General features: G+C 52.9%; 1 protein-coding gene across 3 annotated transcripts in view; it reads right to left on the reverse strand.

Annotated features, from left to right (window-relative positions):
* The window catches only part of RAB40C (RAB40C, member RAS oncogene family), a 28,801-nt gene that overhangs the window by 11,817 nt on the left and 1,303 nt on the right, over positions 1-15,681 (reverse strand). The window lies entirely within an intron of this gene.

Consider the following 15,681-nt stretch of genomic DNA (forward strand, 5'->3'; position numbering starts at 1 on the left):
CACAGACAGTGGCCGTGCTCTCGGGAGCCCTCTGGGCCCGGCACTGCCTGACGGGCAACAAGCAAACCTCACGATGAATCAGCTCTGACGATTCTCAGGTCTAAAGACTTGTTGCTGGAGAATTTCAATCACCCCCTTCCTCACATCACCCCATCAGGCCTTAAATATCGAGCAGCTCTTTGAAAAACATGATGCCCAGAGGTTTCATTCAAAACATCTAACACCTTGTACAGCACAGAAATCAGGTATCGGGAGCCGGAACCGCAGCGGGGACACGGGGGTCAACCAGGCCTCTGGGGACTGGAGCAGCTCACACATGGGGAGAGTCATACAGGATGACCAGGTCTCAGCCCTGAGAACTGAGGACACACCCTGACAGACACAGGGCTCGGGGACGCCATCAGTGGCCGTCAAGGGACCAGAGGCTCCCAGGGGACATACATGCTATTCTGATCCCCAGTTCTCATGTTTTACTCTGAAAGCTGTCACGGTATTTATTTAGCTGCCCAGTGTCCTGAGGGTATTTTTCACTCTCGGTGCTTGGAGCCCGGGAGCCCTTAGCTCCCCAGTTCCCCCCTCTATCCACACGCTCCTCTGCCCCACATCCTGGCTTCCCATTAGCCAGGCAGTCACCTCTGGGCGAAGAGCCAATTTTCTCGCCTTTTCCCCCATCTCTGTCTTGTTTCATGTTCTAGAAGATGCTCTCAATTTTATTTTCCAGCCCTATGATCTTTGAAAAAATTCTGCTATTTTTAATTTAATTTCTAAAAGCTCTTTCCGGTCCTCTGGAATGTTCCTTTCTAACAGTACCCTGTTCTTAGTTCTTGGATTCAATACCTCTATATCTCAGAAAACACTAATTACCGTATTTTGCTGTGTATAGTGTACTTTTTTTTGGCCCAAATTTGTGAGGGAAAAATAAGGACGCGCATTATACATGGGTAGTACTAATTCCGTATCTATATAAACGTTAACTCTTTTACTTATGCTAACGAGTTAAAAGTGTAACTCTAGAAATCAATAACGATATCTGTGCACAAAATAATGCCCTGGAATCTATTATAATCGGTTTTGTTGAATTTACGACAAACTTGCAACAACAAAGAGTTCTTGGCCTTCTATGATACGTAAATATTAAATATTGTAAATTTGTTACCAGTACATAAAATTTCTTGTACCTTGTATCTGTCCTTGTGTTTTGTAATTATTTGTTCCATAAAATTTCTTGTACAATAATGTCAAAAAATAAATGCTAAAATTCCTGTATAATACAAAAAACAAGTACCTAAATGTAAACAAATAAAAATTTGAATTAAAAAATTAAAACGAGGGGGCCAGCCTCGGTAGTTCTGGTGGTTGGAGCGCCGTGCCCTTAACGCCGAGGTTGCCGGTTCGATTCCCACATGGGCCAGTGAGCTGCGCCCTCTACAGCTAAGATGGTGAACAACAGCTCTCCCTGGAGCTGGGCTGCCATGAGCAGCTGGAGGTCGGCGTGAGTGGCCGGCAGCCGGCATGAGTGGCTGGCAGCCAGTGTGAGCAGCCGTGAGCTGCTATGGGCTATTGTGTGCGGCCAGGAGTAGCTGGTGGCAAGCGTGAGTGGTCGGCAACCAGCATGAGTGCCCAGCAGCCAGCAAGAGCTGCCTTGAGCTGCTGTGAGCGGCTGACCGGTGAGCGGCTGACCGACGACCGACGACCGGCGACCAGCGCAAGGCTCCTAATACCAGCATGGGCCAGGGAGCTGTGTCCTACACAACTAGACTGAGAAACAATGGCTTGAACCAGAGTGGGGGGGTGCTGGGAGAAAAGTGGGGGGATTAAAACGAAAGTTGTTTTCCCTGGATGTTTGGGCCAAAACCATGGGTGTGGATTATACACAGGAGCACATTACACACAGCAAAACATGGTATAAGACTGTCAAGGTTCTCAGATGTCTTTCCTCACCTTGTGACAGCCCTTGGCTGTCCATTTACCCCTGAGATCCTAAAAAGCCACAGGTAGATCTGGATGAGTCCAGCTTGTGACTGGGCTCAAGGTGAAGCTGCCAGGTGCCTCGGGGTGACTGTTCTAGGAAAGACTGCTTGCTGCCACATGGGTCCTACCTGAGCACTAGCGGTGGGGGGCAGCCAGGTCTCCCCCTTTGGAATGGACTTGCACTCGGCCCTCCACCACACCTGATGGTCCCAAAGGATGGACCTCCTGTGTCCCTGCTGGGGGCCACCCAGCCATTCAGTCCACACCCTGATTTCAGCCTATAGTCCTCAGGCTGAGTTTAGAGGGGCCTGGGAACACGTGGGGTCCCCGTCAGCCCCTTACAGCCCAGGCTTCAGCTCGCTGTACTTAGCAGTCGCACCAGCATCGACTTCCCAAGTTGTCAAGCTCTCATCTGATGGATTCACAAGTTTTTAAGAATGTCTTTTCTATTGTTGTCATGGGGTTTCTGAAGGGAGTGGCAATTCACTTGACACAAATTACTTTCCAAATTTCTATTACACACCAGGCATGGTTCCAGGAGCTAATGGATTCTCGTCGCTGCCCAGCGGCCCCATTCCACGTTTTGCAGGGCTGCCACCACCTTGCAAATCACAGGGGACTGGGTTGTATTTGTTCAGAATTTTGCCAAGAACTGTTCACCAGGTTAGAAGAAAAATCACATCACCCACAGTGACACCTACTCCAGGTACCTTTTCACTGTCACCTTCTCAGCATCCAGGACAGCTGTACCCAGGCTTTGACCTACTGAAACACAAATGATCTTTTAACGCCTTGCACCCCTTTCTTTTTCCTTTATATTAGATACATGTGTAGGTGCACACGTCTGTTCTCGTTCTGAGCGTAAATAGAACACATGATTTATGAATTTCCTTCCTTTTCAGGACAGTAAAAGGGACGCTGCAGAGCAACGGTCCCAGGGGACATGCCCGGGCTCCACAACACACGCGGTCGGCCTCCATGTCCCACGGCACGTCCCGCATCGCTGGCCTCGTGTCCCAGCCAAGGCAGGAGGAGCACAGAGCAGCTCACCGGCTGCAGAAAAACGCTGACAGAGGCTGGGGTTGCAGGAACATTATAATTACCTGGCTGCTGACTATGCCACCCTCCGAGGAGGTATTTCATAGCACGGATTCAGAGAAAGGAGGTGGAGGAGGAAGGAGGAATGAGACAAAAAAGGTCATTAGAGTTTCAACTTTCTGGAATGTCACTTTGTTTTCCACCGTCGCCCACATCCTGCTGGTTTGGGGAGCTCACTGGGGCACCCCCTCCTGCCCATGGAGACCCACGTAAGCACAGGAGGAAGGCTGGAGGTTGGGTGGCACTGACCAGCAGGACACCAGCTCTGTCTTCACCTGGCCTGCCATGCTCGGGACTGGGCCACCTGCCACCTGAATGGGGCGCCCGTGGCCATGGGGCCAGACCGTCACAATCTGGTGCACAAGCCACTCTCCTCGGGCCGGCTGTTCTCCTCCACAGCACAGCGGCCACGGGGCTGGCGGTGTCTGTTCCATCAGGATTCACCAGACAGCAGGCTGAAGTCACACTTTCCTCCTCCACAGCCCCTCCTCCCTTAAAGCTTCACAGACTCGCACGTCTGTTAGCCCTGGGGCAGGACAACAGACTCCTAAGAAAAACCAGCCTCACTGCAGCCCTAGGAAATTACAAGGTAACCAGGACAGGGGAACAAACACACATGAAGAACCAAAAATTCTCAGCTGTTAACATCTGCCCCCTTAAGTCTGTCTTGCGTGCATACATCAAGATGGTTGGGTGTTTTTAAGTTCCATTTTCCACTATTTGGAAGGAGCGGGGACCGGTCAGAATGAACCACCGTGCACAAGCCGGCTGGCCCCCGGGGGGACACTTCCCACACACCTTCGCAAACTCCACTCGAACTAGCTGGAGAGAGTGGCTGCCCAGAGAACACATTCGCCACCACCTCCTTTCCATCTGAGGTGCCACCTTTTATGGAAGACATGGTGACACTGAGCGTGTAATCATCCCGCTACTTTCCAACATAATTAAAAGCCACAGGAGGACTTTTTAAAAATTCATAACAATGAACAACAACAACAAAGGGTACTACAAAAGGGGATTAAGAATGAAAACAGAAAATGCTAACTGGTGTCTTCCTTTGCGGTGTTTAAATCGAGCACCAGAAACCAGAATGCCGGCCAGCGTCCGAGGGAAACATTCCCAGTAGGCCCTCCTGCAAGCATCCCGGGACATGTGGATCATGACCACTGCTCCCTTACAGCGAGGCAGGTGACCCGCTGACCCCAGATCACCTAGCGACTTCACAGAAGGTTCCAGAGCAGCATGGGCCCCCCACACTGGCAGGAGATGCTGCTGTGTCGAAAGCCCAGGTTGTTGGTTTTCTACATGGTTCCCAGTCTCGCCTCCGGAAGCGCGGCCCAGCCGGGCTGTCTGAATGCAGCGCAGGGTGACAGCTACGCCAATGTGCAGCATGAGGGCGCCGCCCCCAAACCCAAGACGGGCAGCTGCTGCTTCCCAGTGTCACTCCTTCGTGAGGGAAGTAAGCTCCCAAATGCAGACAAAGGCGAGACAGGAAAGCCAGGTCTTCTGGGAGCCAGAACAGCTTTCTGTGACCCAGGCAGACATGTGGAGGTGCCCTGGGACCCACACACCCGCCGAGCAGGCAGCCCAGGACACCTAACCAGCCTGCCCACTTCCTCTCCCAAGGGTAGGGCCACAGAACATGCCATGCCAATGAAATGCTCCTTGTCCCAGAGAACGTGCTGGGGACAGCCAGGTGGGTGCCCACGGCTACGGAGGCAATACTGAGGGGCGTGGCAGGCACGCTGTCTGGGCCCAGGATGCCACCTCCTGGCATCGCATCCCTGGGCACACCCACCGCTTGAGGGTAGTGGGAGCTAACACTTGCTCCCACCTGAGCAGGTCCAAGAGGATGGACGTCCGCTCCACAGTCATGTTCCCCGAGACTCCTGCAGGCAGATTCTCTCCCTGGCTGGCTCTAGGAACAAGCCGCCCTGTGGAGGGCCCACGTTGTCAGGAACGCAGGGTGCTGTGAGCTTAGGGGGGGTTCTGCCCCAGCCCACACCGGGCTACAGCCTGCGAGAAACCCTGAGGCCCTGTGAGGGCCCAGCTAAGCTGTGCCCAGATTCCAGACCCACAGAAACTATGCGCTAATAAGTGGGTGCTGTTTTAAGACGTTAAGTTTGTGGAAATTTCTTAGTTGGCTCAGGCTACTGTGACAGAAAATTACAGACTGGGGGACTTATAAACAACAGAAATGTATTTCTCACAGTTCTGGAGGCTGGAAGTCCAAGACCAAGGTGCCAGCCAAGTCGGTGCCTGGTGAGGGCCCGCTTCCTGGTTAGACGCCGACCTCGCTGCGTCCTCACATGGCGGAAGGGGTGAGGGAGCCCTGTGGGCTCTTTCCTAAGGCACTGACCTCTTTCATGAGGCTCTACTGTTAAGACCTAATCACCTCCCAAAGGCCGCACCTCCTAATACCACCTCCTTGGGGGGTTAGGTATCTACATATGAATTTTGGGGGGATGCAAATATTCAGTCCACAGCAGTGACTAACACCAGGGGTATCTAACAGAAATGCAAACATACACTCCTCCAATCAGCCACTGTCCCTACAAAAATCTATCAAAAGAACTTTCCAGAAGCGTGTGGTGGACAGAGTAATGGCCCCAGAGATGTCCACATCCTAATCCCTGGAACCCGGGAACATGCTTCCGACAGGGTAAAGGGACTCTTGAGGAGGGAAAGGATCCTGGGCTACCTGAGTGGGCCCAGTGCCATCACATGAGTCCTTAAAGGTGGGGACCGTTTCCCGCTGAGTCAGAGAAGTGAGATGAAAGGAGAAACTCAAAGCCTGGGAGGGACCTGGGCCGGACCTGAAGACGGAGGAACGGAACCCAAGAGAAGAATGTAGCTCATCTCCAGAAGCTGGGCTAGCCTTCTTTACAGCCAGCAAAGAATAGGGCCCTCGGTCCTACAACCGCAAAGAATTCAATTCTGTCACCAACTCAATGAGCAAGGAAACGGACGTCCCCTCGAGCCTGTAGAAGGAACACAGTCCCCGGACACCTTGACTATTCACATACGACCTACGGAAGTGTAAGAACGCTACAGCAGGAGCAGAAAAGGAATATCCAGGTAGAAAAGTAACAAGGCTGACTATACCTTCCTGATGGGACAGAAATTGTGCAACCGCTTTGGAAAACTGGTGATATCTACTGCGGCTGAGCATAGCACACCCCACAACCTAGCAATCCCACTCCTCAGAGTATCCCCAAAAGAAATGCACGCATATAGGCACCAAAAACACGTACAGGCACGCCTTGTTTTATTGAGCTTCGCCAGCATTGCGTTTTTTACAAACTGAAGGCAAGCCCCTCCACCAGCAAAAAGACTACAACTCGCTTTATTGAGGTGATCGGGAAAGGAACCCACAGTATCTCTAAGTAGGCCTATGAGAATTTTCATCGGAGCACTACCGAGAATAACCCAAATGCGGAAACCATCCAAAAGCCCACCTACAGAATATAAACACACACACACAGAAGGGTAAACACATGGCCGTACTCACATTGAATCTACATCACTACCACAGAGGAGTGAACTACAACTACACACGGCAACACGGCTGAATCTCCCAGAGAAGCCACACAGTGCGATTCCACTGGAAACGCAAACTACTCTCTAATATAAAGGTCAGTGGCTGCCAGGTCTGGGGGCAGAGCGGGGAGTCTGCTAAGAGCAGAGTCTGGCAATGGTTTCTCAGGGGTACATACCTGTCACCACTCATTAAACTACCAACTTTACATGGACACAGGTTTTAATGTACCTCAATAAAGTTGATTAAAAGGACAAAAAAAGCTGACAGCATCAAATGTTGGCCAAGCGTGGAACTCACACACATTGCTGGTGGGAACTCAAGATGGTAGAGTGATTCAGGACACGGTTTGGTTAATTGCAAGCTTAGCACACATTTACACAGGACTTGTGTGTTTCATGCCACTGAATCATACACTTACACATGGCCAACATGATCGATATGCATATTTTACCACAAAAATAAACTTTTAAAAATGTTTCAAGGATTTGTACAAGAATGTGCAAGCAGCAATATTCAGAATAGGCCAAATCAGTAAATAACCCAAACTGCATTGGTCGGTCAGTAGGTACGTTGGGGTAGATTCGTGCCAAGGAACGCTGCTCAGGAACAAAGAGGAATGAACAGGAACGAACTTCACATATGTTATGGTGACGGAAACAAACCAAAGACAAGGAAGGACCATATTGTATGATTCAATTTACAGGACGTTTTGGAGAGGCAGACGTCCCCTCAAGGGACAGGAAGCAGACCAGCGGGGGCTGGGGCCAGGGGACCGACTTCCAAGGGGCAGGACAGAACTTTGTGGGGAGGTGGAAATGTTCTAGGTCTCAGTTAGGGCCATGGTTATATATATATATATATATATATATATATATATATATATATATATATCCACACACACACCTGTCAAACCTCACCCAACTGTACACATACATAAAATGTGTACACGTAAAATTTTACTGTATGTAAACTATATCTCAATGAAATTTATTTTAAAAAGTAGAGCCACAGGGTATTGACCTGCTCAGAGTTTCCGTGCCGACCATGAGGGTCTGGATTGCCCTACAAGAGGGGTCTGAATACAGATCAGAGCCAGATGTGACACCTGTCCCCCACGTGCTGACCGCACAGACATCCTGGGAACAAGGACAATGCGCGGGTGCCCCACGCCAGCCCTTCTACTGGCTGGGGTCTGACACCCCATGTACAAGCCTGTCGCTGGGGAGAGAAGGAAGAGGGCTGCCTGGTGAAGGACGGAAAAGGAAGCAGAAGTTACCTAATGCATTTCACAACGCCCTTGTGTCTACACTGGCAGGCAAGGTTTCGGGAGAAACTCTAGGGCCGTTGTGGATGGGTTTCCTTCGAAGGAAGAGCTTTTCCTTAAAAACCACACCAGACCAAGGCAAAGCAAAGCTGCTCATAAAGAACACGCACATCCACACACAACACCCAGCAAAACACAGGACGTTTAAAAACAATTAATCCTAACCCCAAAACAGAGCGCGAACCACCATTCATGCTTTCACGTGTTCCACTCCACAATTCTCTTTCATTTCACACCCACTGATACACTATGTTACGGAGGCACACTTTTTCCCCTCTTAACAAGATATCAGAGATTTCCCCTATATCACTGAATATTCATTTAATGTCCCTCCAAACCACCATTTTGAAAGGCTGTACAATTATCTCACCCTATGAATATATTACCGTATTTCCACTGCTAGACCTTTAGGATATTTCAGGTTTTGCCTTTTTGTTAAAAAAACCAACAAATACAAAGCCCGATTTTCTCTAGTCGCGTCTCCTATTATTCCCCAGAAGAGATTTCTAATTCCTTGATCAAGGGGAAGACTTCCTGAGGCTCCGATATGCAGCGTGGAGCCCCGACACCCCGTTGCTGAGTGTTATCAGACTTCCTCTGCGATGGATGACAGGTGAGTGTTCTATCCTACTGGATTTTAAGGTTAAATATCTTTCCACGACTTTTCCTTAGAATCTTCTCTCTGCAACTCTCTGTGTGACCCTCGTCATAGGGACTTAAAATGACGGAAATACTCCCACTAACGACACCACCAGCAGGATGTTCCCAGCCATCGAGGGGCCTGGTCACTGCTGATCTGGACCCAATCAAGTCACTGCCAGCCCCAGGGACCGAGAGAGCCGTGTGCACACACGTGTGTGTGTGTGTGTGCGCGCGCAAGCGTGAGCACGCACCCAGGACTGTTGGCTCCCATGGGAGACGCGTGTCACAGGCCAGCTCAGCGGCTTCTGCAGGCTGACGAGGGCTCCATCTGCCACTCGGCTCCTGAGACCTATGCCCAGGGACAGGCCTCCCCCCTGCTCAAACCGTGTGTCTCAGAAAACCAGACTCAGCTCCCACAGCCTTCTGGCAGTTTGTGGACCGCCAGCACCGGATCTGGGAAGAGAGAGGCCCGAACAACAGGAAACAGAAATCAATACCAAACGAGTAGGTGAAAACAGGAGATCGCTGAGTGAGTGCTGAGTGGGCACCCGTAACAGCGGCACTGGGCCCAGAGGCTTCGGGGGCGGAAGCGGAGGACGGTGCGTGGGCAGGGTGGCCAGTCACCCGGCCACCGAGTCAGAGCTCCCATTGCCTCAGCAGTGACTCGGAACTGAACCAAGAACCCTGGCACCTGGGAGCTGTTCCTGGGCTCCTCAATCCCTCCAGGCGGCACAAAGCGTCTCAGTCCCGATAATATCACTTCACCTGTCACCCATCGCTCCCAGCAGGGACCTGAGCAGCAGGTACTCACCCTTCCTTGGCCCAGGTGACGGGAAATGGCTGCCCAGGAAGGTTCAGGCTGGCATGGACCCAGCTGACAACCCCGGGAACCAGGGGACAGAATGCAGGCCCACCTCGGCCACAGGGCTGCCACCCAAGCTGGGAACTACCTGGTGGCTTCCTGGGCTCACAAACACATGCTTATCGCCCAGCCACGATCTCTGTTCAGGGTTGGCATTAACTCACTTGCCCAGAGATCTGGCAACGGGCTGTCTGCACTTTGACACTTTTTAAAATCTGCGAAGTGCCTGCCTGTCTAGCACTTGGGCCTTCTTCCATTCTCTGCTCATCCTCAAAGATGCTGGGACGCCCTCTCTGGGGGTGGGGGATGATCTCTCTTTCCTGACACCAAGCCCTCTGCACTCCTTCTAGGTTACCCCACTCCTCCCTCCTCACAATCCTCTAGCACCCCACAATCCTGCATGAACCGCTTCCCTCCTGTGTCTAGCCAAGGCGCCATACCCCCCCGAAACGTCATTGTCCCTCGCCTTGAGGGGCCGACGCTCATCTGGCCGTGCCCACCGTCCTGCTCATGTCCTTGGGTCCCCACAGCCTCCACCAGTGCCGGGTTTACCTGGCCCCTAACCCTCCTCTACTTTCTGAGGGACACATGTCCACAGTCACATGTCCCGTCTTGGCAGAAGTCAGTCACTCACTGTGGACATCAGAGTTTGCCCGGCACTAGCGGCTCTATGCGAGAGCGACCAGAACCAGGAAACCTCAGTTCCCATCTCAAAGTTCAAGTTCACTTTACTCACTTGTATTTACCCGAAGGATGCCCCCACACGTGGGATTGGCTCAGCCCCTCTCCGGGTCTCCGACGCCTGGCTCAGTGCCAACACCCTGGGGCCCAAGGTGCTAAATCCTGCCCCACAGCCATCTCCCGTCCCTTCTCCCGTTCTTTCTGCAGCTTGCTCCAAGCCAGGGTGCTGGACTCTCAGACCTTCCCCTACCTTCTCCAAATGCCCAACGGGCAACGCCCTGACCAATGTGCCCCCGGGCCCTGCAACAACACCCCATCGACAGGTGTGCCACCCACATGAGGTGGTGCCCACCTCCCAGACCCGGTTACAACGCCACCCCCTTCTCCTCCTTCTCACCCAGGCCCCAGACCAGGTAAGGGGTCAGCTTCTCAGAGACCAGCAATTTCACACCTTGTCAATTACAATTCAAATATAACCGGTAGATCAAAGTGCCGCCTACTTCTCCACTCTGTTAGGGTTTCCTTCCTGTGACACGTTTCTGTTTGGCTCACCATTCAAGCTCATCATGAGAATGATGACATTACGTGCACCCAACACGACACAGCAGTCACTGCAACCACACGACCCTGAAAGAGGGACCCAGCTCTGCACAGCAGTGCGCCTGCGGTGGAAGCATCTGTCTGTTCTCTGCGTGAGCGTACAGCAAATGCTGAAGATTGGGGCAACACTTCACATTTTGAAAATGTTCCACTTACTTGTTTAGTGAAAATTTAGGAAAGGGCACACCCGTCCACATTACAAATCAGCCCCACCAGCATAATCTGAAGCGGGTAAGGAAACCTGTCCCCTCCAGCCTGCCACCTTCTCAGGTAGGGGCACGGTGGTCTTTACACCACACACAGCAGGTGAGTGTCTCTGGCACAGGGATAGACAGGCACAGATGGGTCTACCATTGCCCTCTGTGGCCTTCGAGAAACCCCTAGTTTGTGTCCTGGGAGTTCTCGGGGCTCTGCTGCTTGGCTGGGCGCAGGCAGGAGGGAGGCAGCAGGGCAGGAGCAGGGCCGTGAAGGGAGAACAAATGGGCCTCAGTGACTGGCCCCAGGCCCCAGAGCAGAAGGGGGGAGGCAGCCCCCCGACCAGGGACAGAGGAGCTCGGAGGAAGGAAAGAAGAGTTCAGTGTGGGATGTACTGAGAGCACGTGAGCAAAACAAACAGGAAGCACTGGATGGAGGGCTGTGGTCATCGGAGAGCAGCCAGGCCCAGGCCCAGGCCCAGGCCCAAGGTGGAGGTGAGGGCGTGAGGGCGCCTCGCGAGGAGAGGGGCACTCCCACTCCCACCCATCACAGCGCCAGGCTCCCGAGACGGGGATCAGCCAGCCAGCCCCTGGGAAGGCAGAAGGTACCAGGCCCCACTGCCCACGGCGGCGGCAGGCTCTCAGCCGCCTGAGTCTCGTTCCTCATCTGAAAAATGGGATGACGATGGGCCCCCGTCACAGGGTGGGCATGAGGACCAGCTGAGGAGCAGCGCCGAGGAGCTCAGTCCTGGGCCCCGCACCCGTCACACGCAAGCCAGCCCCCGCCTCCGAACCTGTCGTCTGACAGGGGAAAGGCGGACCCCAACAAATGGCCCAGAAAATGGGTGAAACCCAGACACGCGTGCCCAGCCAAGCAGAGAGGGACAGAAGGACGGGAGGAGCCAGCTGTGTGGTGACTTCAGAGCACACATCTAGTTTGCGCCTCCTGTGTGCAGGTCTCATGTTGGTGACGAGGACAAAGCACTGCACGAGCCGCCGGGATGTCGAGGCCAGAGGCACGTGCTGACCCAGGAAGACAGCGTGGAGGCGCGTCGGAGGACGCTGTGTGCCTGAGGTTTGAACAGAGGACAGACACCCAGTTCCAGCCAGGCGAGAAGAGACGTTTGGAACTGTCCAATGAAAAGCCATGGAGCTGGGGGAAGTGGCGAGCTCTGGCCTGGCCGCCAGGTCGTGCACGTGGGCTGTAGCCCACTCTGGCACACTGGGGGTGCAGGCACTGTCCCCCCACCACAGGCACAGCACTAACACGGAGAAAACCAGCAAGCCTGACCTTGGTGGCAGACCTCAGCGCTTGCCCGGCATTGTCCACTCCGGTCACAACTGCCTCGCTCCTCCTGCCCATTGACCCCCCCAAATGCCCTGTGCTCCAAGGACACGAGCGAGTGTCCTGTACACTCAGCAGCTCCCACCAACACAGACCCCCAGAGGAGCAGACAGGGAGTGATGGGGTTATGCCCACTCTCGAATCTTCCAAGACACGGGCATATCAACTGTGACACATTTTCCTGTTGAGTCTCTACCCTCAATGAGAAGATATGTAAGAGCCAAGAAGAGGACACACTGTTAATGGAGACCTTTATCACCCTCAGTAAAACAGGACAGGCTGTGCACTGGGGTGCACCCAGCATGCCGCCTCAGGGACCCACTGCCCTGGAGCAGTCAGGTCTGGTGGTCACTGGGGAGTAGAAGCTGCTCACAGAACGTTCTACCGCCTTCCTTGCCACTTTCGCTCTGGAGCATATTTCCCCAGCAGATGGCTCAGGAGAACCTCTATGCAAAGTGTTCTGTTCTGTCCAAGAAGAGCACAGACCCTCCCCTAAAACCACTGCTGTGTATTAAGGAGGGAAAGCAAACCTCCTGAGAGGAAGGCCTCTGGGTCTATGGAAACCTACCCTGTTTCCCCAAAAATAAGACCTAGCCAGACAATCAGCTCTAATGTGCCTTTTAGAGCAAAAATTCATATAAGACCCGGTCTTATATAAGATCGGGTCCCATATTATGGTAAAATAATACCGGGTCTTACATTAATTTTTGCTCCAAAAGATGCCTTAGAGCTGATTGTCCAGCTAGGTCTTATTTTCTGGAAAACACGGGATAAGCACGGCACAAGTCAGCACCGCCAGACGCCAAGAGCCACTGTGGGCTCCCGCGGGAGTCGGCACGTTGTCACATATGGCTCATCGCTGCTCTAGGTGCCAGCGCTAGAAAAGGCTGTTTAGATGACTCACGTGTTTGTGAAGCTGGGGAAAGCAACATGCACTCACGTACCTGTCTGAGGAACGAGCTAGACAAGACTTCAATGTGGGTAAGTCATCTGGACGCTCAAGGATGGGGTTTTGGTTACACGCCCATCACGGGGTGGGGATCTCCCTGCCATGGGTCATCTGCTCCTAGTCAGAAGAACCACGCGCGTTTAGGATGAAAACAAGAAGCCTGGAAACACGCTGAGGGCTTTTAACAATGAGGGGGGAAGGGGGAAAGATATACATGTATATCTTTTGTAAGATGGTCAGAAATAAAAAATTCCTGAATATTACAACTCTTTCAAAGGACAAATTCCCATGATGTTGAATCCTGAGAACTAGTTACTCCAGAACTTCCAAAACCCCCAACAACTCTCCTTTGGGAAGTTCAGAAAAGAAAAAAAAAAAAACCCCACACTCAGGTCCACCGACTTGACCGATAAAGAACAGTGAGTGGGCCTTGGGGTCAGCGAGCCCAAGGGTCAAAAAGTCCCGTTCCTCATGCAGTGCACAGGGGCCAGGGCCGGGCGCTCTGTCTTCTCTGCTTGATGCCGTGGGGGACCCGCAGGGACCCGTGGGCGTGCCCTGGCCCTAAGGGCACAGGGAACCTTTCTAAGGGTGGGCTTTCTTCACCATTTCTGGCAGATGGCCCTCCACTGGACCCAACATCGCCCCCATCTCAGGCCGATCTCCACATTTTACTCAATACTAGCCCCGCTTCAGTCAGAGTGCCATAGGAAGTGTGGCAATGCATTGCTATTTGACAGAGGGGACGGGGGCGGGTCCTATCACTCCAGCTAGTGGCTCTGTATTCCCTGAACGTTCACTGCACCCGGATGGAGTGTGTGATGGTGAGGCTGACCCTCAGAAGCACAAATCTATGTCCCAGGAAAACAGTGCTGCCCCTGGTGAAGCCGTACCCCTCGCACACTCTTCTCACGGTCTTCCGAACACACACCACCAGCCGCCCAGGAGCGGGGCTCCAGGAAGCGACACTACCACTGGTAAAGCAACTCAGCCACCACTGTCTGAGTCAGGAAAGACACCTCTGATGGTTGCTGCCAAGCGCCCACTGAGGTGGCAATGGCTGGTGAAGGGGCCTGCTAAAGCCCCAACAGAGGTCCTTCCTCCCTCACCTAAAAACCAACCCAGGGCTCCTCCTTTCTGGCCCTTCCAGACGTCTCCTCTAAGCGAGGGCTGGGAACGTGTGCTTCCGGAAGTGGCACAGCATGAATCTGGCCCAGCTGCCCGATGCTGAAGCTGTTACAGCAGGAAGGGCATTCAGCCAGCCCAGGTAATCCAACAACCTTGACAAATCCTAAAACAAAAGGGTCGGAAAAAAGCAGCGTCCACATTCTCAGCTGCCCACAGGCAAGCAATTTAGCAAACAGCAAATGCTCAGAGCAGTCAGACAGGACTGACAAGAGCCCGAGAAACAAAGCACCAATGGATGTGGAGAGCAAAGACTTGAAGTCAAATTAGACAAGACAGAACTTCAAGAAGCACAAAAGGCCCTTGGCAAGACTAGACGCTGACATACTACAGGCAGAGTCCCTGGTTGTCCTAAGGAAACACCCTGTGTGGCCTGGGACAAAGTCCCCATCGCAGAAGGGGATTGGCTACACTGCTTTACTGGCCAAGATCACTATGTTCTTTACATTAAATGGGTCCATTACAAGTGCTGGTGATGTGTATTTGCTGTGTATTTTCGCCAGGCAACCAGAAATTTTCAAAGAACATTCAGCAACGCCATGACTGGGGCATTTTCTTCCAGCACATGGTGTCGAATCCCTGAGCCCGGAGTAAACACCCTAGAGGAACGGCCTGACTTTGGGGACCCCTCATCTGTGCATACACTCCACGCGGTTGTGAGAAAACCCTGGCCACATCTTGTCACAGGTTGTTCACCTGGACGGTACAGAACTCCAGCCACCCTGAGACCTTCACTGGTGGGCAGATGCCCCCGGCCCCAGGTACATCCTTCCTCCAGCTCCTGAACAATCCTTTCTTTACGCACCGACTCAGTCAACTGTCACCCCACAGCCACCAAGCTGCTCTGATGGACCCTGAGATGAAAGCTCTTCTCCAGAAGGCTCCCAGCAAAATCTCAGCCTCTCATTAAGCTGCTAGCCTCTAAAATGGCCTCAAACGGATACTTGAAGTGCCAAGCTGATTCTCAGCTCAGGATCCAGCTGCTTTCTCCCAGCCTCAGGCCTCCATTAGAGTTGAAATGGTGAGAAAGAAAACAGATTGCAAATTGCCACAGGCTTGCTTCCTGCCAGGCAGGGTTAGGCTTTAGCTACAGTGAAGAGATGAAGAAAGCCAAGGCGCCGATCTTTGGCTCCTAATCGCAGTGTCACCGGCGCGGGCCAATGGTCGGCTGGCGCAGTTCTCATTCCAGACCCGACGTGACAGGAGGTGGCAGATCAGGCCCCCCGGGGGAGGCGCCTCCCAGGCCAGCGAACTGTGGGAGCTGCGTGGTGCTCACGCCGCCTCCAAGCAGC

Source organism: Rhinolophus sinicus, linkage group LG18 (assembly GCF_036562045.2).
Source record: "Rhinolophus sinicus isolate RSC01 linkage group LG18, ASM3656204v1, whole genome shotgun sequence".
Lineage (NCBI taxonomy): Eukaryota > Metazoa > Chordata > Mammalia > Chiroptera > Rhinolophidae > Rhinolophus > Rhinolophus sinicus.